We start from the raw sequence: 22,067 nt of genomic DNA on the forward strand, positions 1-22,067 counted from the left end.
CTAGGCTAATCCTCCGCCTAGCGGCGCCGGCACACCGGGTTCTAGTCCCGGTTGGGGTGCCGGATTCTGTCCCGGTTGCCCCTCTTCCAGGCCAGCTCTCTGCTGTGGCCAGGGAGTGCAGTGGAGGATGGCCCAGGTGCTTGGGCCCTGCACCCCATGGGAGACCAGGAAAAAGCACCTGGCTCCTGGCTCCTGCCATCGGATCAGCGCAGTGCGCCGGCTGCAGCGCGCAGGCCGCAGCGGCCATTGGAGGGTGAACCAACGGCAAAGGAAGACCTTTCTCTCTGTCTCTCTCTCTCACTGTCCACTCTGCCTGTCAAAAAAAAAAAAAAAAAGATAGGGTGGGGCCGGCGCTGTGGCACAGCAGGTTAACATCCTGGCCTGAAGTGCCGGCATCCCATAAGGGTGCCGGTTTGAAACCCAGCTGCTCCCTTCTGATCCAGCTCTCTGCTATGGCCTGGGAAAGCAGTAGAAGATGGCCCAAGTCCTTGGGCCCCTGTACCCACGTGGGAGACCTGGAAGAAGCTCCTGGCTCCTGGCTTCGGATCGGTGCAGCTCCGGCAGTTGTGGCCAACTGGGGAGTGAACCAGCAGATGGAAGACCTCTCTCTCTCTCTCTCTCTTTCTCTCTGTCTCTCCTCTCTTTGTCTAAATCTGACTTTCAAATAAATAAATAAATCTTTAAAAAAAAAAAAGGATAGGAAGCAGTATAAGAGAGCCCCAGGAACCCGTGACTGCTCTCCTTTTGCCGAAATCTCTCCCTTTCCTGCATCATGATCTTGCATCATTGAAGGGCATAATTTTAACACTATGGAAATACTGTATTTTTCTCCTTAAACTTCAGCTTCATTAAAATTCCAAGTGATTTTTTTTCATGCTGCTGGGAAATATAATTTCAATCATTCTGAAAGTTTCCTGTACTTGGAACCTATTACATGTTGCATACTTCAAAGATAACTTATGGTCTTTGGTCACCTGCCCTTTCAAGTTCATATCTGGTTCCAATGTTACATTAAATCAGAATAGAGCATCAAGAAGTAAGTAACTTAGAGATGGACAATGATGTGCCTCAAAATGTAATGAATTTCATTTTGGCAAAATGTTCAAACACATATCAGCTTGCTAAAATGACTTTTTTGTATTCCTACCTATTTCCAAAAGTGTAAACCTTGCAATCAGATATTGGGCTACTGCAATTTCAAAATCCTGCTATTTGCTTATCTTTGTTAGTTTAACTGGGTAAAATAACTGTTAATCAAGAAATTGCAGCTATTGATGCTTTAATCATAAACCTATTTAATAAATGTGTTTGCATACAATTGGAATTTGCTGAAACTGAATTTAGAACATTCATACCCTCAGAATTACTTTTGGGTCTTCCAAAAAAGTACACACCTTAACCATTTATTTTTGTAGTTTATTTTCTCCAACTAAAGAGACAATTATTTTTTAATTTTTTAGATTTACTTATTTATTTATTCATTCTTTCTTTCAAAAGTCAGAGCTACAGAGAAAGAGGGAGAGACAGAGAGAAGGAGAGAGAGAGAGAGATCTTACATCCACTATTTCACTCCCTAGATGAGCACAACAGCCAGTTCTGGGTCAGGAAGAAGCCAGGAATCCAGGAATTTCATCTGGGTCTCCCACATGGGTGATAGGAAACAAATATTTAGGCCATTTTCTGCTGCTTTTCCCAGGCCACTAGCAGGGAGCTGGATGAGAACTGGTACATTCAGAACATGAAATGGCACCCATATAGGATGCTGGCATTGCAGGCTGCAGCTTTACCTGAAGCACCACAATGCCAGCCCTTGGAGAGAGAACTCTGTGAAAAGAAGACTAACCATTTTACAGATTCATATTCTTCCAATATCCCAGAGCTTGCCATGGTAAAGTAAAGGTCCAATAAATAGTTAAGAAATAAGGGGATGGATCCAAAACATTGTTTTAAAGATATGAATCAATTTTCTTATTTTATTCCAAATCATATTCAACCTGCATATGTAACTTAATCCAAACAATTCCAGTGAGAATATATGTGCAAACCCGATACTATTATCTCCCCATAGACACTGCTTTCTTTACCTTCTTTCTAAGTGCAAACCTGACTATATTTTCAATGCTTCCATCTTTCCTTATATGAAAAAAAAAATGTTTCAGAAAACAGGGGGAAAATGACTTCAAGTATCTCAAACCACAATATCAAGATACACAGATGAGTCCTGACACCTCGGCCAGGTTTTCAAGTGGGACAGGAAAACAAAGTTGGGAGAAGCCAATAGGAGGAACGTCTAGTTTGAAGCTTAGCTGACCTTTAACTGTCAGGGATGAAAGCAAGAATTCATCCTTTTATAGTCATTTCATCTAAAATTGATTATTAGCATACCCCAAATTTTGATGAGTGACTGTGAATCTTGTCTCTGCATCACAATATAGGTGACTACACAATTTAGAGCACTCAGATTTAAGATTCTGGGAAGTTAAAGTCAACCTATTGATCCCAGAAGGAAATCATGAACATAGTGACCATGGAATCCAGAAAATCATTTTGTTTATGGAACTGTTCCTGCCTGACTTGCTAGTGGTATGAGATCTAACTTCCAGACCTAGAAGTAGCTGTTATCTTGAAAACTAGAGGTAAAATGGGGCTAGGAACAAATAAAGGCAAGTAAACCGAAGATCTAAGTTTAACAGAACAGATTTTCAGACTTTATTTTGTGTCTGCCCCCATGTTTTCTCGTCTAAGGCTATATTTCACATCTATTGATCCTCAGAGGAACAGATCAGGTGTTTAAAAGCCATATGGAAAAGCCTTCCTGAGAATAGAGATTTGCCACTGTAAAGTAAGAGAGAGACAGAACTATATTAGCATAACACATCCACTTCTTCCCCTTTCCCTGGAACTGCAGAATGTCTGCTGACCAAGAGAGAAGCCGAGCAAAGGGAACACATCAGAAGTGTGAGAAAAAAGCAATTTGGGGTTGCATTAGCCCAGGCAGACACAGCAGAATGAGAGTTTGTAGTTCATGGAAAGGAAATCAGAAATGAGGCTTTCTTTTCCTATGACAAAAAAAGAAGAAAAATTACTGTGGACCTTGTTGGTGGGCTTGCTTTGAGATACTAATTCACGCTGAGCCTCACTCCTCATTCACCCTGAAGGGTTTGGGGAAAACAGGATTTTTGCTATAGGGGAAATCTTAGCCCTGTTTCCCTTATCCCCTCCAGGGCCACTCCCATTGGAATTCTGTAATTCTGAATTTGCTTCAGGCATTCCATGCCACCACTACATGGCCTGGGGCACAGCTCTACTGATAAGCTTGGGGCAGTAGGTGATGTAGGAGGAATACTCCCCATAGGAAGGGTGTAGGCCAGAAAATAACTGCCTAGGCCAATACAGAAAACTGTTGTAAGAGACTTGCATGGGAGCTTCAGCTCCTCCTCCTCTTTTCTTCTCCTTTTCCTTGTCCTTATCGGTGTGTGTGTGTGTGTGTGTGTGTGTGAATTTGTTTTTATTGGTGTGAAGACACAGGTTGGAAAATAGTGCCTTGGGTTATGTCCATCTCAGGAAATATCCTTGATAACCTTCCTGGAATGCTTTGTGGAGCTTTTCATTTTTCTTAGCACCGCTCTTGCTGCCAGCAACCTCTTCAGGACTACTGCTGACAGGCTCCTCGTTGGAAGAGAATTTCCTCTTTTTCTTGGGGACTCTCCAGCTGTCTGCCTCCTCTGCATCTTTTGCAATTTCCTCCTTGGCCGAGGGTTGCTTCCTTTTGGGTAGGCTTACGCTGCCACTTGTCTTCTCCAGATCACTACTAACCAACTCCTCTTGGAAAAAGATTTATTTTTCTTGGGTTTGAAGGAAGAGACAGATGGATCTTTCATTCCATCCTCCTGAGGAGCCTAAAGGGGCTTTTGCTTTTTCTTCTTTTTGGGTTTTTCATGTGCCTCCTTGCACTCCACTAGGGTGCTGCTACTCTTCTCCAAAGACTTCAGGGTGAGCACAGCTTTCTTCTTCAAGTGTTTCTTCTGTTTCTCCAGCTCCCTGGTGATTGCAGCCTCCACCTCTGCCTGAACTATGGTTTCCTTCATGACATCCAGATTCTTCCTCGGAATCTCTCCGGTCTCATAGGAGGACAGCCGCTCCTCCACTTGTTCTTGAAGCTTCTCTCCAGGTACATTGTGGGTACCTCAGAGAAGCGATCAATTTGTGAAACAGTTCTGCATTTGTTGGCAAGGTATCCAGAGATGTGGCCTTTGTTCTTGGTAGCTGCCTGGCCGATGAAGGTAGAATGGTGTGTTACTGCTTGTCTCCAGGGCTCTGCAAACTTGTCCCTTCATTGGGCCCTGGGATGCAATTCTCTCCTAATATGTAAGGGAAGGATTTGGAAGGAAACAGGGATAGTTTTTTTCAATCTGTGTGAAAGCCTTTCAACCCCCTTAGTTGTCCACGCAGTGATTGGTTTTGGCAGGGTCTCTATAGGCATAGTATTGAGGTTCCTAATCTTTTAGAATGTTATGGATTTTTTGAGAGTTTGTATTAAGCTGTGAATTCTTGGGAGGAAGAAGTAGTAATGAATAAGGAAGAGAATCAAATGTACAGAAGATGTCACCTTCAATTTCAATGTGTTAAAGCCTTTAAAATCCATTCTAGAATGTCGTAACTATTCTTGGATGAGATTAAGACTCTTGTTCTAGACATATAGCAACCCATTGATCTATTTAAAATAGAATTAATCAACATGTAAGGACTTCGTGGCAGTGGATTCTAGTGGCTAAAGGCGTGGAGTCAACCTAAATCTAAGTCCTTCATGAGGGTTAATGGTCATGCTTTCTTACACAGTGAAAAGTGCCTCACATCTTTTTTTTTTTTAATTTTTTTTTTGACAGGCAGAGTTAGACCATGAGAGTGAGAGAGACAAAGAGAAAGGTCTTCCTTTTTCCGTTGGTTCACCTCCCAAATGGCTGCTACGGCCAGTGTCCTGCAGCCGGCGCACTGCACCGATCCGAAGCCAGCAGCCAGGTGCTTCCTCCTGGTCTCCCATGTGGGTACAAGGCCCAAGGACCTGGGCCATCCTCCACTGCACTCCTGGGCCACAGCAGAGAGCTGGACTGGAAGAGGAGCAACTGGGACTAGAACCCGATGCCCCAACCGGGACTAGAACCCAGGGTGCCAGCGCCGCAGGCAGAGGATTAGCCTAGTGAGCCGCGGCACCGGCCCGCCCTAACGTCTTTAAGGCTAGTATCTGGGTATCTCTCTGAGACCTGAAAATAAGGAGAAAAGACTATTCTGCTATATAATTTCTGACATCAAAGAATTTACAGGGAACAATATCAATGAACAAATTAGATCTAGTAATATGATATATCACTAGATACTGAAGGTAGTATCACAGATGTGCACAGACAGAACACATCAATGAGCCTGAGAAGAATGAGATTTCAACTATGCCCTACGGTGAGTAGGACTTTAGGAGAAGAGAGAAAAACATGAAAATTAGAAAAGCATGTAGAATAAAGCAGAGGGAATATGACAGCCTGAAGAATCATGCTAACTAAATTAGTGAATTGGTCCTGTAGGGCAGTGGCAACTAAACCTGACAAAGTGGAAATATCCCTGAGAGATTCTTATTGTTCTTCCACTGAACTTAAAAGCTTGTGTGAGGATCTTGTACTTTATCTAAAGGATATGAGAGAACTATTTCGGTTTCCAAAAAGGACTAAACTGTAGTTCAGTCTACCATAGCCAGAAATTCCAATGGATGATCACAAATCTAGGAAGATATGGCCAAGGGAAAATATTTTAAAAAATAAAATAAAAAGATGAAACCATGTATCACTTTAGTCAAGAGCCACAGACACTTGGAAAGTTCAAACAAGAGTATTCAACATATTTCTTGAGGTTAAAATGATTAATTGGTAATGATATTAATAAGTCTAGTTGTTAGAATGAAAACCTCCATGGAGAGCTCTCACTGGAATGGAAGCTACATCCTGCAGTCTCACAACTGGGATGAAAATTGTACTCAATAATAACAGAGGAAAGGAGAAATTAAATGTTATAAGCCTGATATAAACTAGACCGCATGGGCAATGAGAGTTGAAGAGCAAAGAAAATTTAATAAGGATAATGTAATTATCTCTCTTGTCTGGCACACGTTGAAGGAGGTGACTCCCCCACCCAAAGGAGAAAACGACAGGGATGTCTAGAAAGACATTGTTCATTGTTCAAAGGAAGTTTTGAATGTTCTCCTGGATGAACTGGTTACAATGGCAAAAAACACCAGGGCTGAAATTCTAACAATCCACTAATCCAGTTTTGTCAAATCTACTCCATCTGTGCCTCTTTTAAGTATTTTTGATGCCAACTCATTATCAACCATGTATCTAATGTTGTTCCCTCCATGTCATTGCTCCACAAAAGAAATACTTTAGCTCCTCACATATTTCTATTACTACATGCTTTCAGGCAAACCATGTTTTTTAAAGATTTATTTACGGATTTGAAAGCCAGAGTTACAGAGAGGCAGCAGGGGAGAGAGAGAAAGAGAGAGAGAGAGAGAGAATCTTTCACCTGCTGGTTCACTCTGCAAATGGCTGCAATGGTTGGAGCTGGCTGGTCCAAAGCCAGGAGCCAGGAGCTTCTTCTGGGTCTCCCATGTAGGTGCAGGGGCCCAAGGACTTGGACCATCTTTTGCTGCTTTTCCAGGACTATTAGCAGAGAGCTGGATCAGAACTGGAGCAGCTGGGACTCATACAAGCATCCATATAGGATGCTGGCACTGCAGGCTACTGCAGCTTTATGCACTACGCCATAGTGCCAAACCCACCATTTTAGTTTAATGCTTTTGCTCTTTAATTCAAGGAAGTCCCTGAGTCAAAAATTATTGTCTACATTACGCAGATGTGGAAATAGAAGTATAGTAGTTCTCTCTTCCTCCACAGAAAATATATGCCAGGACCCGCAATGAATGTCTGAAACTTTGGATAGTACCAAACCCTACAGATGAGGGGTCTTTAAAAAAGTTAGTGGAAAAATGGAACTAAAATACAGTTCGAATTTCCTTTAAGTTTTTGAAGCCTTCCTCACATACACATCTATGGTAAAGCTTAATGTATTAATTCGACACAGTAAAAGATTAATGAGAATAACCAATAGTGATGTAAAAGAGTTATTAACATTCTCTGATAAAATAACCAGCATCACTAATCTAGTACTTTGGAACAAATATTAAGTGAAATGAAGGTTACTTGAACACAATCATTGTGATATTGCAATAGCTGATTGATAACTGAGAGAACTACTCATTGTTCAGAAGGGCAGATAGTGAATCAACACATTGGACAAAGGAAGGATTTACGTTCAAGACTGGACAGAGTGTGACAGCATAAGATTTCACCACACAAGATTTCAAACTACTCAGAATGAACACAATTTAAACTTTATGAACCATTTACTTTTGAAATTTTCCATTTAATATTTTGACAATCATTGGCTATGGGTAACTGAACCCAAGGAAAGTGAATTCATGAATAAGGGGGCTTACTGTACAGTTTAATGAGTTACTTGAAAGATAAAAGGTTAATTGTGTGATAAAAAGTGAGTTTCCTGGTTCAGGGCTCTACTATGCTGCTTTCTGTAAGAGTAGTAAGGGGAGCAGTAATTGATCTTTCGCCTTATGTTTTTCACACAGGACAGGGAGCAGGGCTTTGTGCTGCTAGCTATGTAAAATAAAGTGCTGTCTGAGTAAAATCTGATTCTGGCATAAAGCTTTACAGAAACATTTTGCATAACAAAGTCATTCTTGTATCCCAGGGGAATGATCTACAGCAATAGCACTTTGTTGATCTGGTCACAGCAAGTAATCTACAATTAATAACACTATAAAATAAATGCTTTCTCTCTTGGCTATTCATAAAACATGCAGTCTCCAAAATATAATACTTGTCAGTTTATTGTTTAATTATTACTTAATTATTGCTCTAAAAAAGCATCCAAAAAAGAGCGTATTTTGTTACAACTGTGTGTGAGAAAAGGAGATGTTCATCTCTTCCATGTTCAGTTTCTGTTCTTAAGCATCACTGGTTAATTCTACTCTTTCACTCCCTCCACCTATCACTATTCAGCTGTTGCTTTACCAGAAAAAAAAACAAAAAGCTACAAAAACCCTAATTATAGCAAACAAATACTCTTGGAGGTAGAAAGAAAATGTGAGATGGATTACATCAGAAGTTATCTTTTAATTCTGAAGTCATTTCATTCATTTCAAACTCAATTCATTCATACTTTTATTCAAACTACATATATAAACTCCATTCAGTAGAACTTATAGTCAAGTGCTGTATTAATTGTTGATGAGTTTCATGGGGGTGGGGGCTCTAGCTCATGCCAAAGTTGAATAGGATTTACGGAAATAAATCATTACAAAAACATAGTTTGGGGGATGGTGTTTTGGTTAAACTGCCTCCTGCAATGTCAACATCCCATGTGGGTACCTGTTCTTGTCCCCGCTTTTCCACTTTTTACCAGCTCTCTGCTAATGCTCTCTATCTCTGTCTCTGTAACTTTTCCTTTAAAATAAACAAATAAAACTTGAAAAAACATGTCATTTGATTTTTTTCCAGTGTTTGCCCTAATGAAGTGTGATTGGTACTTATTTCCATGGTGTATACTTATTCATTGTTGGAACACACAAAGTTAATCCTCTCCCTTGACATATCTAAAAGTGCTTTTGCATGATGCTTACTAATTTTCCTTTTTAGTCCCTCTTCTCCAAAGTGCTCACCTCTTTGATTTTTGCCTTTGTGTGGACAACATATATATGTTATGTGTGTGTATATATGTATATATGTGTGTATATATATATATATAGAGAGAGAGAGAGAGAGAGAGATTTTTAAAACTGTATTTGAATTAAAATACTGACAAGTAGGATATGGCTAGGGAACAGGCAGGTAACTTTAATTCAAATGGAGGTTACAAATTGACTTTGATCAGACGTCAAGGTTATTACTGCCTCCATGTAGAAGTAGAAATCTGAATCCAGAAACTAGAAAATTCCTAATACTCAAGGCTACAGTCCCCTGGAGTGCCCAGTCTGTGCTCGCGGGCTGAAAGATTGGCCTTTACTATCTTAATGGCTCTTGTTAACATTCACAGAGGCTATTATCATTTCATTGTGCATATGTAAAGAAAATATAGATGAAAAGTGCATGAGTAGAACTTGGTTAAACTGGGATTCAAACCAAGATTTCTTCTATTCTAAGTACTGGCTTTAAAGATAGAAACACTTATGGGAAACCTTAGAAGAGATGGGTTAGGACTAACCAGACTATTGCATAACAGAGATTTTTTAAAAAACTGAAATAAATCACATATTTTGAATTAACATACGCTAGCTAGAACAGACTATATTTGAGCAATGAAGTTTAAGATCAATGTTTCTTAATTTTTCTATCATTATTTTCCTCAGTCCATGGAGCCGTTTTAGACATTTTGTTTATCACTCCTCTTATGTCACATTAAACTATATTTCTATTTATATACTACATTTACATTTGCTCTTTATACGTAAAAAGTTTTAAAAATTTATCTTTATTGATTTCAAAGACATAGAGAAATAGAGACACAAAAAAGACACACAGAGCATCCAGAGAGATCTACCATCCACTGGTTTACTCCCCAAATGCCAGCAACAGCTGGGGCTGGCTAGGATGAATCCAAGCATTCAAAACTCAATCTTAGTCTTCCACATGGTGGGAGGTACCCAAGTACTTGATTTATCATCATTGCTTTGTAAGGTGTGCATTAGCAGGAACTTGCAATTGGAAGTGAAATGGAGTTGGGACTGGAACATAGACATTTCAATATTGGATCCAAGTGTCCCAAGTATGTATTAACCACTGAGCCAAATGCTAACCCCAAGAATATTTTTCAACCCCCAAATCCACTTTACATCCTGGCTGAAACTGCAAGATTTAGCATAATATTAGCAGCAATAAAAATTAGTTTTAGTATTGAAATGTGTTAGAGCCCAAAGCCCTTTGTTGTGAGGTAACACATTATACCATCACTTGAGATACTGTCATCCTGATTCAGAGTTCCTGTTCAAGGCTTGGGTACTCTGTTTCTGATCCAGCTTCCTGCTGATGTGCCTGGGAAGGTAGCAAAACATGGTCAAAGTACTTGAGGTCCTACTATTCACATGGAGACTAGGATTAAAATTCCTGGTTCTTGGCTTTGGCCTGGCTTAGATGTGGCCACTGTGGCCATTTGGGGAGTAAAGCAGTGGATTCAAGATCTCTCTCTCTATATTTCTCATCCTACCTTTTACCCTGTTAAAATAAAAAATTAAAATTTGTTAGCATTAAATTGACTTAAATGGTTTTTACTATCCACCTCTGATAGTTTTCTCAAGTGAAAGCACAGTCTTTAGTCGTAAATTTTCATGTATGAGCACATAAGAGAAAAAAGTAAAAATGAAGGGCCTAAGTGTAAAACAACCACCACCATCACAACCTAAACCAATATGTTTGCATGCACAAATAACACACAATTTCAGTTTTTGCCACATAAAATCATAAAGACTTTAATAATAATTTGCCTAAAATTAGCATGTTGTTTTTATATATTTGTTGCTATTGCTTTGATGATTTGGACTCTAAAATTTCCAATCTGTATTTCTATTACTGCCTTTAGATGATTAATTTATTTCTCAATTGTTTGCCTTCCCTTCCCTAAAACTCTCAGAATTCTCAGAAATCATCATTATCTTCTGTTCTCAGAGTTGGAAGCATTCTGTTTTCTTTAGGTGTACTTCATGAGTTATTTGATCTCTTTTTCTTTTAAGCCTGCTACAAGTGTGCTACCCAAAATAGCTGTTCTCTAAATTGTGTGTGTGTGTGTGTGTGTGTGTATACATCTCCTGTTGTGTGACCATTATCTCCCCGGTTTAGGAGACAGTGCAATGCACAAGTCAGTGTGCTTCCCAAATATGAGGGATGTCCAGTAGAGTTGGGGAAGTTGAATAAATGATACTCACACATGATTTTAAAGTGGTTCATGGCTTTTACAGTTAAGATACTCTATCTCAGCTGGTGCCACGGCTCACTTGGCTAATCCTCCACCTGTGACACCTGCACCCCAGGTTCTAGTCCTGGTTGGGGCATCAGATTCTGTCCCAGCTGCTCCTCTTCCAGTCCAGCTCTCTGCTGTGGCCTGGGAGTGCAGTGGAAGAAGGCCCAGGTCCTTGGGCCCTGCACCGGCATGGGAGACCAGGAGGAGGCACCTGGCTCCTGGCTTTGGATTGGCGCAGTGCGCCGGCCTCAGCGCGCTGGCCATAGCGCTTGGATCCAATATTGGATCCAATATTGAAATGTCTATGTTCCAGTCCCAACTCCATTTCACTTCCAATTGCAAGTTCCTGCTAATGCACACCTTACAAAGCAATGATGATAAATCAAGTACTTGGGTACCTCCCACCATGTGGAAGACCAAGATTGAGTTTTGAATGCTTGGATTCATCCTAGCCAGCCCCAGCTGTTGTTGGCATTTGGGGAGTAAACCAGTGGATGGTAGATCTCTCTACCATCGGGGGTGAATCAACAGAAAAGGAAGATCTTTCTCTCTGTCTCTCGCTCTCTCACTGTCTAACTCTGTCTGTCAAAAAAAAAAAAAAAAAGATAGTCTATCTCTTCATGTCTATATGAATTTGAAAAAAAAAAAACCACTTAATTTCCCAGTACCTCAGTTTCTGCTTATGCTAAATACTTCTATTTTTATGACTAGTATCATTATAACAATAGCTAAAAATCTATGAAATATTTGCTACTTGCAGTGTTAAGCAGTCATTTAAACAACAAAAAACTTTTGAGTAATACATGATGATTATCTACATTTTACAGAGGAGGCCAACCAAAGTAAATAGTGCTCCTGAAAGGGTAAAGGCTAGAAAAGCAGTGGGAAAGAAGAGGATATGACTGGAACACAATCTTGAGTTAGAGAAGCCAGGTGTCTGTCACACTATGTGTACTAAAATGGGTGTCCCATAAAGTCCTCCAAACTCGACCATTCCTTGGTTCTGTGATTTTTCCTCATATGATTCAGGTTTGACTCAGAACACCTACTAAGAACACTTCCTTGCATTTAGTGGTGGTGAAAGCTAGTTTCGTTCAGTGAGTAGTGTACAGAGCAATAGGACATGACCAAAATGGAGTCACATGATATTCATGCTCTCTTTATTTTTGTTTTTTGGTTTTTTTTTTCTTTTTTTTTTATAATTTTCCTTTTAGTAACTTGAAAGACAGAGATAGGGATAGATCGTCCATCAGCTGATTCGCTCCCCAAATGCCCACAATAGTCATGGCAGGGTCAGGTCAAATCCAGGAACCAGGAATTCAGTCCAGATCTCCCATTCTGCAGCAAGAACCCAAATACTTGAGCAATCACCTACTTCCTTCCAGGGTGAGTATTAGCAGGAAGTTGGAATCTAAAGTGGAGCTTGGTCTTGAACCAGGCATTCTAATAAAGGGTATGAGTATCACCAAGTGACATCTTAACCACTTGCCAAAAACCCACTCACTCCCTGTGTGTTTTTTATAATTATACTGTGTGTGGTTTATTTTTTTCTTTTCTTTTCTTAACCATTTCTACTTTCCTTCTTTTTTTTCTTTTTCTTTTTCTTTTTTTTTTCTTTCTTTCTTTTTTTTTTTTTTTTGGACAGGCAGAGTTAGACAGTGAGAGAGAGACAGAAAGGTCTTCCTTCCGTTGGTTCACCCCCCCAAATGGCCGCTACTGCCTGCACACTATGCTTATCTGAAGCCAGGAGCCAGGTGCTTCCTCCTGGTCTCCCATGTGGGTGCAGGGACCCAAGTTCTTGGGCCATCCTCCACTGCACTCCCGGGCCACAGCAGAGAGCTGGACTGGAAGAGGAGCAACCGGGACAGAATCTGGCGCCCCAGCTGGGACTAGAACCGGGGTGCTGGCGCTGCAGGCAGAGGATTAGCCAAGTGAGCCGCATGCCGGCCCATTTTTATTTTCCAAGATGTATTTCTCATGTTGTTAATTCAACATAATTGGCCATTAACTATCACTAAAAATTGGAAAGAAAAGAGAGGGCTATTCTATATTTCAAAAAGTGTTCGGAAATGGAATTATAAGATAAGTTTATTTTGGTGCAAAAAGTTGAAATTAGTACACAGTTTTCCGTACTATACCTTTTTCATTGTTTTTTTTTAAGATTTAGTTATTTATTTGAAGGCAGAGTTACAGAGAGGCAGAGACAAAGAGAGAGAGAAAGCGGTCTTCCATCTGCTAGTTCATTCCCCAAATGAATGCAACAGCCAGAGCTTGGCTGATCTGAAGCCTATGACAAGTGTGTTTCCTGTGAGAAGCCAGGAGCTTCTTCCTGGTCTCCCATGGAGGTACAGGGGCCCAAGCACTTGGGCCATACTCTACTGTTTTCACAGGACGTAGCAGAGAGCTGGATTAGAAGTGGAGAAGCTGGGACTAGAACCGGCGCACATATGGGATGCCGGCGCTGCAGATGGTGGCTTTACCAACTACACCATAGCGCTGGCCCCAAGATGTTCTTAAAATATCCTCCTGTGTCTGCTTGTCAGTATATATAGGTAGAGATAAGACAGGGATAGATTAAAAAAGATAATGATCACCACCAAGACAACAGAAGTTAGGATAGACAAATATATAAATATAAGGAGAACAGACACATGAAAAATGTTCAGGATCAATAGCCATCAGGGAAATGCAATTAAAAATCCCAAAGAGGTTCTACCTCACCCTAGTTAGAATGAAAAACAATAAATAAATAAATAAATGTTGGTGGGGAAGTGGGGAAAAAGGTATCCTAATTCATTGTTGATGGAAATGTAAACTAGTACATTATGGAAGCAAGCATGATTATTCCTCAGAAATCTAAAAATAGATCTACCATATGACATACCCACCCAGTCCCTGGGAATTTAATGAAAGGTAATGAGATCAGCATATACAAGAGCTATTTGTATCCGCATGTTTGTTTCACCTTAATTCACAATAGCTAAGATACGAAATCAACCCAGATGTCCATCAGCTGATGACATTAAAAAATGGGGTATATATGCCCTATAGACTACTACTGAGCTATAAAAGATAATGAAATCCTGACTTTTGCAACAAGCTTGAAACCATTATGAACAATGAAGTAAGCCAGTCCCAAATAGACAAATATCTTATATTTTCCATTATATGTGGTAGTTAATATAGAGTGCAAAAAACATGTTTAAGAATGAAAAAGATATCTTATGGCTTGATTATTGTTTTTAGCCCTGTCTACATTCCTTGGAACTATGATCTTTCTACTTTTTACTTGTTGAATATTATGGTTGCTAATGCATTAAACTTGTGGTTATATAGTAAATTGAACTTACGGTTTTACAAAGAATTAAAGAAAAATAGAAAAGAAGTAAGGAGGGGGACTGTGGGAGGGAGACAGGGAGGTGGGAAAGTATGGTTATCTTCTTAGAATTTTACCTATAAAATGCATGATATCTATTCTCTTTATAAAAATAAAAATTTTAAAAAGCAAATATAAGAAGAAGCATCTAGAGGAGATGGTAATAATAAGGAAATTGAATTAACTGAATCCAGTTCTTGATTTGGTATTAGGAAGAAACCCTGGTCTCTATGTTCTCTAAGTGCCTGTTCTAAGATATATCCCATTCATATAAGGAATCACATGTAGGAATAACACATATATTACATCTTGATTTTAAAGGCTCAAAACCACTCAATTAATAAAATAGAGTCATGGAGTCTCTACCATATTCTCTCTTCAATGCAGATTCAGAAATTAAGACTTTCTAGGGAATGCTCTGAAGTGCTCTTTGCCTTTGAAGAGAAATACTGCTCTCTTGCTGGCAGGATCTTTTCTGCTTATGGCACATGTTCCACAGAAGAGATTTGTACTTCCTTGACAAAGTCAGAACACAATGCACTTACATTTATGTAAACTTCTTTGTTCTTGCTTTTTTTTTTCCCATTGAGGAGTGAGAGTCTCAGGTAGAATAAGGAACTTTAATTCCCAACCTTTCAAACTAAACACCAGATGATAACCACTTACAACAGATATTGACTTTTCATGCATAAGGATTCATTTTATGTACAAAACATTTCATAGTGTTCCAGTCACAGCTCACTGGGTGTTATTCCAGAAAGCATCTGTCTGAACCACTAACTAGGGTTTCTTAAACAAACTGCATTAGGCATCCTTTACTTGGTTTTATAAATGCTTTAAAGAAAGAATCTAACCCAGCCATCCTACTCCTGGGAATTTACCCAAGGGATATGAAATCAGTTATCTGTACCCCCCCATGTTTATTGCAGCTCAATTCACGACAGTCAAGATATGGAATCAACCCAAATGCCTATCAATTTAAATCATTATAAATAAATTATGGAAAAAAAGAAATTATGGGATATGTATACCATGGAATACTATAAAGCAGTGAAAAAATGAAATCCGTTCCTTTGCAACAAAATAGATGGAACTGGAAAACATCATACTTAGTGAAATAAGCCAGTCCCAAAAGTACAAATACCCTAAGTTATCCCTGATCTGTGATAACCACTGGAGCACCTAAAAGGTAATCTATAGAAGCAAAATTGACACTTTGAGAAGCAATGACTTTGAACAGCCCTTGTCTCAACTATTGAGGAACAATAGAACCCTGCGCCCATATGGGATGCAGGTGGAGGATTAACCAAGTGACCATGGCATTGGCCCCTGCTTCATTATATTTAAGAAAGAATTTTGCAGTGAATTTGAATTCAGGTTTTTTTTTTCCTTTTGGTTTCGTTCTATGGGACTTAGTTTCCCATATAGCTCTGGGACATGAGTTCCCCATGAGAACAGATGGGACTTGGAGTTGAGAGAATAGCTTCTTACTTAAGTGAGCTCTGGGACCTTGGGTGCAATTCCACCACTCAGGCTCAATTTACTTATTTGGCAAATTCAAGTGAAAAGAACTACCATGTCATGAAAGATACAGAATGTGCAGAAAGATCAATTGTTGAATATCTGTGAAAGCACATCAAAGTTGAAAAGCAATGTATATATTCATGTTTGTTGCTTTTGTATCACCTGGTTTGGGCTTCAACACAATTCTAAATATGTCAGTGAGAATTTCTCCTGTTGTTTGTAACTCTTATCTTCATGGCAAAATAGTTACTGAAATAACAGCTTATACCTGGCAAGGTCTTGTAGACTACATTCAAGGAAGTTAGCCTGGATATGTCTGCTTTTGAAAACTTATACTGTTATATGTGTGAATAAATCCAGAGTACTATCTGAATGTATAGTTAAACATAATACAAGATTTATCCTCAGATAGTAATGATTAAATACCATCTAGCTACTTTATGATACTGACCTTGGTGAAAACACCTTACTCTTTTTAATTATGTAACTGTATGATATCTTCCTTTTATAGTATATACCTCTGATATTTGGAAAAAGAAAACAAGTTCTTGGCAAATCAACATTCAAGACAAGACAGGCAGCTGTATTGTGTTGGTTGATACATGGGTCCATGAAATGAAAAATTCTGACATATTTCCTTGTTTTCCAGAGTTTTTTACTTAAACATTTGTGATGTTTGATGTCCCTTCATCAAGATGGTCCTTAATCCAAATTACTGGATTTGTTAATGAGTAAATTGTCAACTGGTCTACAGAAGTCCCTGATTATAGTGCAAATGATTTGGATTCCCACTATCTGATCAATGCATGGAGTAATAAAAATATATTTCTGATTAGCTGAACATTTTCTCAATCAGAATAAACAAACAAAAATCTACCTTTTGCTATAAAGCATAAACATTTGCTAGACAACGTGATAACACTGATAATGTACAACTAACAGCTAAACTATTGTGTGTATGTTCCATTCTCTCATTAATCATGAATGATCCTTAAACACTGTTTGATCGAACTGACTTACTCCAAAACTTGAATTAAGTTATCTTCTAAATGTAAAATGTCAGTGGTTTCTCTACTTTATGGCTGTTTGATATTCAGGCTTCTGGGGAGCCCAGTTGAGAAACCTCATTGTTTTTTAAGATAAAAAAAACATCGTTTAGATGAGCCATGTTCTTTAAGCACAACCTTGGAGTCAATGCCTTTTTAAAACAAGGCTGCTTTAAGAATTTTTGGGATCCTGAATTCACTTTCTTTTGGAAGATCTAACCACTCATCATACCAAACACTCATATCAGAGACCACACTTATCTCGGTTCAGATACAGTTGACAATTACAAGACGAAGTTATTATAAGTTGAAGTTTTGCTATGTTTTGTAGATACCAAGAAATATTTATATCACCAATTTTTAATTGTTCTGTTTGTATCTATATTGCTTTAGATTTCAACCTCATATATTTAGGGACTACAAGTATAGAACTGAAAGAATAAAACATTCATTTTTCAAAGCTATCCCTCTTTGTGCCCTTCTCTCCCATCCTCAACTACTTTGCCATAATCTAACTACAGGCCCATTCATAAAGATATTCTCATGTATTTCCTCCATCTCTGGGCTCTATGTCTAGATTCTGCAATGGAAATAAATGCTTAAGTATATTTGTTGCCACCCTTTTCCACTGTGTTTTCTAGGCGGACTTTTCTTGTTGCCTCCAATAGCCTATGGATTTTCTATGTGGATAACCTGTATTTCATTCTCTCACTTTTCCTTGAAGAGAGAGACGCCTGCCCTAGAACATGGTGAACAGACTTTTAGGGTACAATTTTGGATTAAAACAATATCTTCTGGCCATTGGGTGCCATTGGGAAGTGAACATTGTCCAGAGAATGCATGAGGCCATACAAGTCACTATTATCTGTAGGGTGTGGATAATGCTTGCACAAACCAGGGACAAGCAATCAGAGGAATGCTGCCTAAGGCTTCACATCTTGCTTAACTTTCCACAGTTTTCTCTTTCTAATCTGAAGAGGGTATTGGAACTGGGACACGATTGTTTACTGATCACTACAGAGTTGCTTAAAGGGATTTTAGGAAACCGGAGGAATGCACTTGCTTCCCATCTGTTAGCAGCACTGCAGCTGTACTTATTTTTTTGATTTTTTAAAGCATTATTTTTAAACAATTTATTTGAAAGGCATACAGAGATAAATGGTAGGTAGGTAGGTAAAGAGAGAGAGAGAGAGAGAGAGAATCTCTTCCATCCACTGGTTCACTCACCAAAGTTTTGCAACAGTTGGAGCCAGGTTAGAACAAAGCCAGGAACTAGGAACTCTCTATTGTTGGCAGGGGCTCCAGTACTTGAGAATCATCAGCTGCCTCCCAGGATGAACAATAGTAGGAAGCTATATAGGAAGCAGAGAAAATTGGACTCGAATCAGGCACTCTGTTATGTGACGTGGGCATCCCACATGGTGCTACGGCACCCACCCCTGCATTTGTAATCATAAAAATTTGCTATCCTCTTCCCAGCTGCCAATGGCCTGACTTGCTCAGAGAGGTCTTTCAAGAAGAGGCTTGAGAGTGTTCTACCAGTGACCTCCCACTTCCTCACCTCCACAGTCCCTAGCCAAGCATCATAGCTTAGGAACACTAAGCCTAGGAAGCACTGTGCCCTCTGTCAAGTGTCCTTAGAAATATCTGAGCAATGATACCACAGGCCTTTCTAGAGTCCTTGTGCATTTGGTGCTGATTACCATTTCAATTTTACTGACTCTTATCTCCCCAAAGTGCCATGTGTGGCCTGGGCTCCCATATCTCTCTGTTCATCTTTGACCTGGTTTTACCCTTCCCAGAGTATTCTGGTTTGTTCCTTCCACAATTTGTAGAAAGAAAAAGGCTTAGGTTATTTTGAAAGTGGCAATTTCTGTGGGTTTAGCAATGTGCCATCTCTGGATTTTCCCTTGAAGTTGGATGATATTTTCAGATCAGAAGTCTTGATTTTCAGCTCTTTTGTGTTTCCCTGCACCACATAGCACCATTTCCATATCACACTCACCCACACACGTATGTGCACACACATAAACACCATACATTCATTCTGTGCACATTCTATAAGCATCCACATACATACTGAATGAGAAAAATGCATTCCAGATTATTATTTCTTGAAAGATTTTATTTATTTAAAAGACAGAGTGCGTGACAGAAGGAAAGGTAGAGGCAGAGAAAGATCTTCCACCTGCTGTTTCACTCCCTAAATGGCTACAACAGCCAGGTCTGGCTCAGGCTGAAGCCAGGAGCTAGGAACTCTGACCTGATCTACATGGATGGCAGGGGCCCAAGTACTTGGGTCATCTTCTGTTGCCCTCCACGGGGCATTAGCAGGAAGCTATGGTTCTGACTGATATGGAAGGCTAACATTGCAAGAGCATATTAACCTGCTGTGCCACAATACCAGCCCCTCAAATGCACTATTATAAACATGTGTCACACACTTGTGCCACAGACATGACATGCCATCATCCACACATTACACACTCATCACAAATACACCCCGAGAGAGTTTCTGCTTCAGTGCTAGATCTTCAACACTAAGGATATTGCCACAAAAGCTACTTATGTATAAAGAGGAAGTGATAGGCAAGTCATGTGTACTATGTACTATGTCATTGAAATCTTGAAAACTGCTTTATTTTATAGAAAAAAAACAAATTGGTGATTTGGCACGGATCTAAATCAATTGACTTAGAGATATGGAATTCTGCTCCTATCTAAGAGTTCTTTCCAGTTCTTGTTTTACCTTTGATACTAGTGAGAAGTTGGAAAATTTGAAGTCTTATTGGTCTCACTCAGCTTGGATTTTGCTGTTTCCTCCTATCTTGCTCAAGGACTTCATTCTCAGCTTACCTTGGCTCTCAGGCTCTTTTATTATGAAAGTCGGGGGATGACTGGATGAATTCACCACATAAAGATAAAGAAATAATGAAAGGAGTATCCTCTTGCTCACAGGAGCTCCAACCACATGGACTTTGCTTGCAGTTTCTTTAAAATCCCAACAGGCTCTGTGCTTCCACAAATTCTCTTTCTTCATTTAGACCATTTTTCCCCCATTTGTCACCTGCTGTCTCATACTCTGCTTTAGAGACTCAGCTCAAATTGCATTGCCTTAAATGAGCTTTCCTTTACTCCACAATCCAAGCAGTATGTAACAGTTAGTCCGAACATAGCACCCTCCTAATGTTTTTCTCTATTTCTAAGGCACTTCATTTTATATTTACCTTTTTTTTTTTCTTAATGTCTAATCTCACTGGTAGATACACTCCAAGGGAATAAGGACCACACTATTAACTTCTAGCCTAATACCAAGTAAATGGTAGGATTTCAACAAAGATTCTTAAAGTAATGGATTAGTTTAATCTGAAAATTGCTAGATACTATATAGTCTGCTTTTGTTTTAATCTGCCAGAGCTCCTAACATGTTAAGGGTATAGAAGTTGTTTCAAGAAGAGAGCTGGTGAGTTAATTGTTATTTTTACAAAAGAATGATTAATGTATTTGAACTGTTTTGTAGTATGTCACAGAGCACCTATTCAGAAGATCGCCTAGAAGACGATTTTGCGGAAATAAAAATTCCCAAGACACAAGTGGGCCAAAAACCCATGACCATTTCACAAAAGGACCAGATTCTACCTTGTTCTCTCCTCTAGAAAGAAGACATGTGGCTTGGGATAGAGTTCTTCAGATTATAATCCAAGCCAGTCTTTCCAGTCTCTGTCAGCCAGCCTATAATCTCCAATCCTTCTCTTCATGCCTTTTACTGCCTTTTTCTTTAAATAAGAAGAAACAGTCAAGTCCATTAAAAAATCTGTGTCTTGTACTTATATTCAAGATATCAAACATTTTTTTTTATCTTATGCCTTAGAAAACCAACTGCTGCAGCCAAATTCATTGACCTGTGCATGGTCCAAACTATATGAGCAGAATTCCTGTATTCCTCAGTTTTACTTTCATCCAAATTTGATGCCTCTAACCCTCTACTGAACAATGTACTTGCTGGGTATCTTCTAAGAACATAAATGAAGTAGGTGAATATACTGCTTACTATTTCTCAAGCCTAATTATCCAAAAATTGATAATAGCATGATGTATATTTGCTTCAGAAGCTATTTTCTCTTTCAGACTTCTCAATTCAGAAGCTGACTGGGCATTTATGTTCCTTGTTCTCTCTTGCTTCATTTCTCAAATTGTCCACCCTCTTCTTAAATCTCATTCCCTCTTTTATGTATTATGTCTTTTTTACAATTTTGTCCTTATTTTTTTTCCCAAAAGACCTGTGTGTGTATGTGTGTGTGCATGGAAGTACATGTGTGTATCTGCGAGAACTCAGCAATTTAAGTTTAATAGAATTTCAAAGTCGTCCTTGGATATATGAGCAGTTTTCTGGGCGAAGAGGAAGACATAGCCTTAATGAAGCAGGGACATAATGTCATTGAGAAATAAGATGCTCTAATTTATAAATTTTCTATTATTTATCCCAAAATATTTTCTAAAAATTGTCTTCATGAAATACTACATAAATGAAGTTTTAAATCATTTATCAGTTGTTCAAAGAAATCTATGTTTATAAGAAATCACAAATATAGGATTGTTGGCAGGTGCCATGGCTGACTTGGCTAACCCTCTGCTGTGGTGCCGGCACCTGGGTTCTAGTCCCACTTGTGGCACTGGGTTCTAGTCCCAGTTGCTCCTCTTCCAGTCCAGTTCTCTGCTGTGGCCCGGGAGGGCAGTGGAGGATGGCCCAAGTGCTTGGGTCTCTGAACCCCCATGGGAGACCAGGAGAAGCACCTGGCTCCTGCCTTTGGATCAGCTCAGTGCTCTGGCCGCGGTGTGCTGGCCAGCGGTGCACTGGCGGCGGCAGCCATTGGAGGGTGAACCAACGGTAGAGGAAGACCTTTCTCTCTATCTCTCTCTCTCACTGTCCACTCTGCCTGTCAAAAAAAAGAAGAAGAAGAAAGGAAGGGCATTCTGAACTCAGTAGTCCTCAAGAATTCTTTGTCTTGTCTTGAACACTTTGCTTCTGAGACACTAGCTGTAAAATA

At 39.4% G+C, this 22,067-nt stretch overlaps 1 pseudogene; it reads right to left on the minus strand.

Annotated features, from left to right (window-relative positions):
* Positions 1–22,067, minus strand: part of LOC100355698 (eukaryotic translation initiation factor 2 subunit 2-like) — a 135,265-nt pseudogene that overhangs the window by 4,709 nt on the left and 108,489 nt on the right.

This window comes from Oryctolagus cuniculus, chromosome 10, assembly GCF_964237555.1.
Source record: "Oryctolagus cuniculus chromosome 10, mOryCun1.1, whole genome shotgun sequence".
NCBI lineage: Eukaryota > Metazoa > Chordata > Mammalia > Lagomorpha > Leporidae > Oryctolagus > Oryctolagus cuniculus.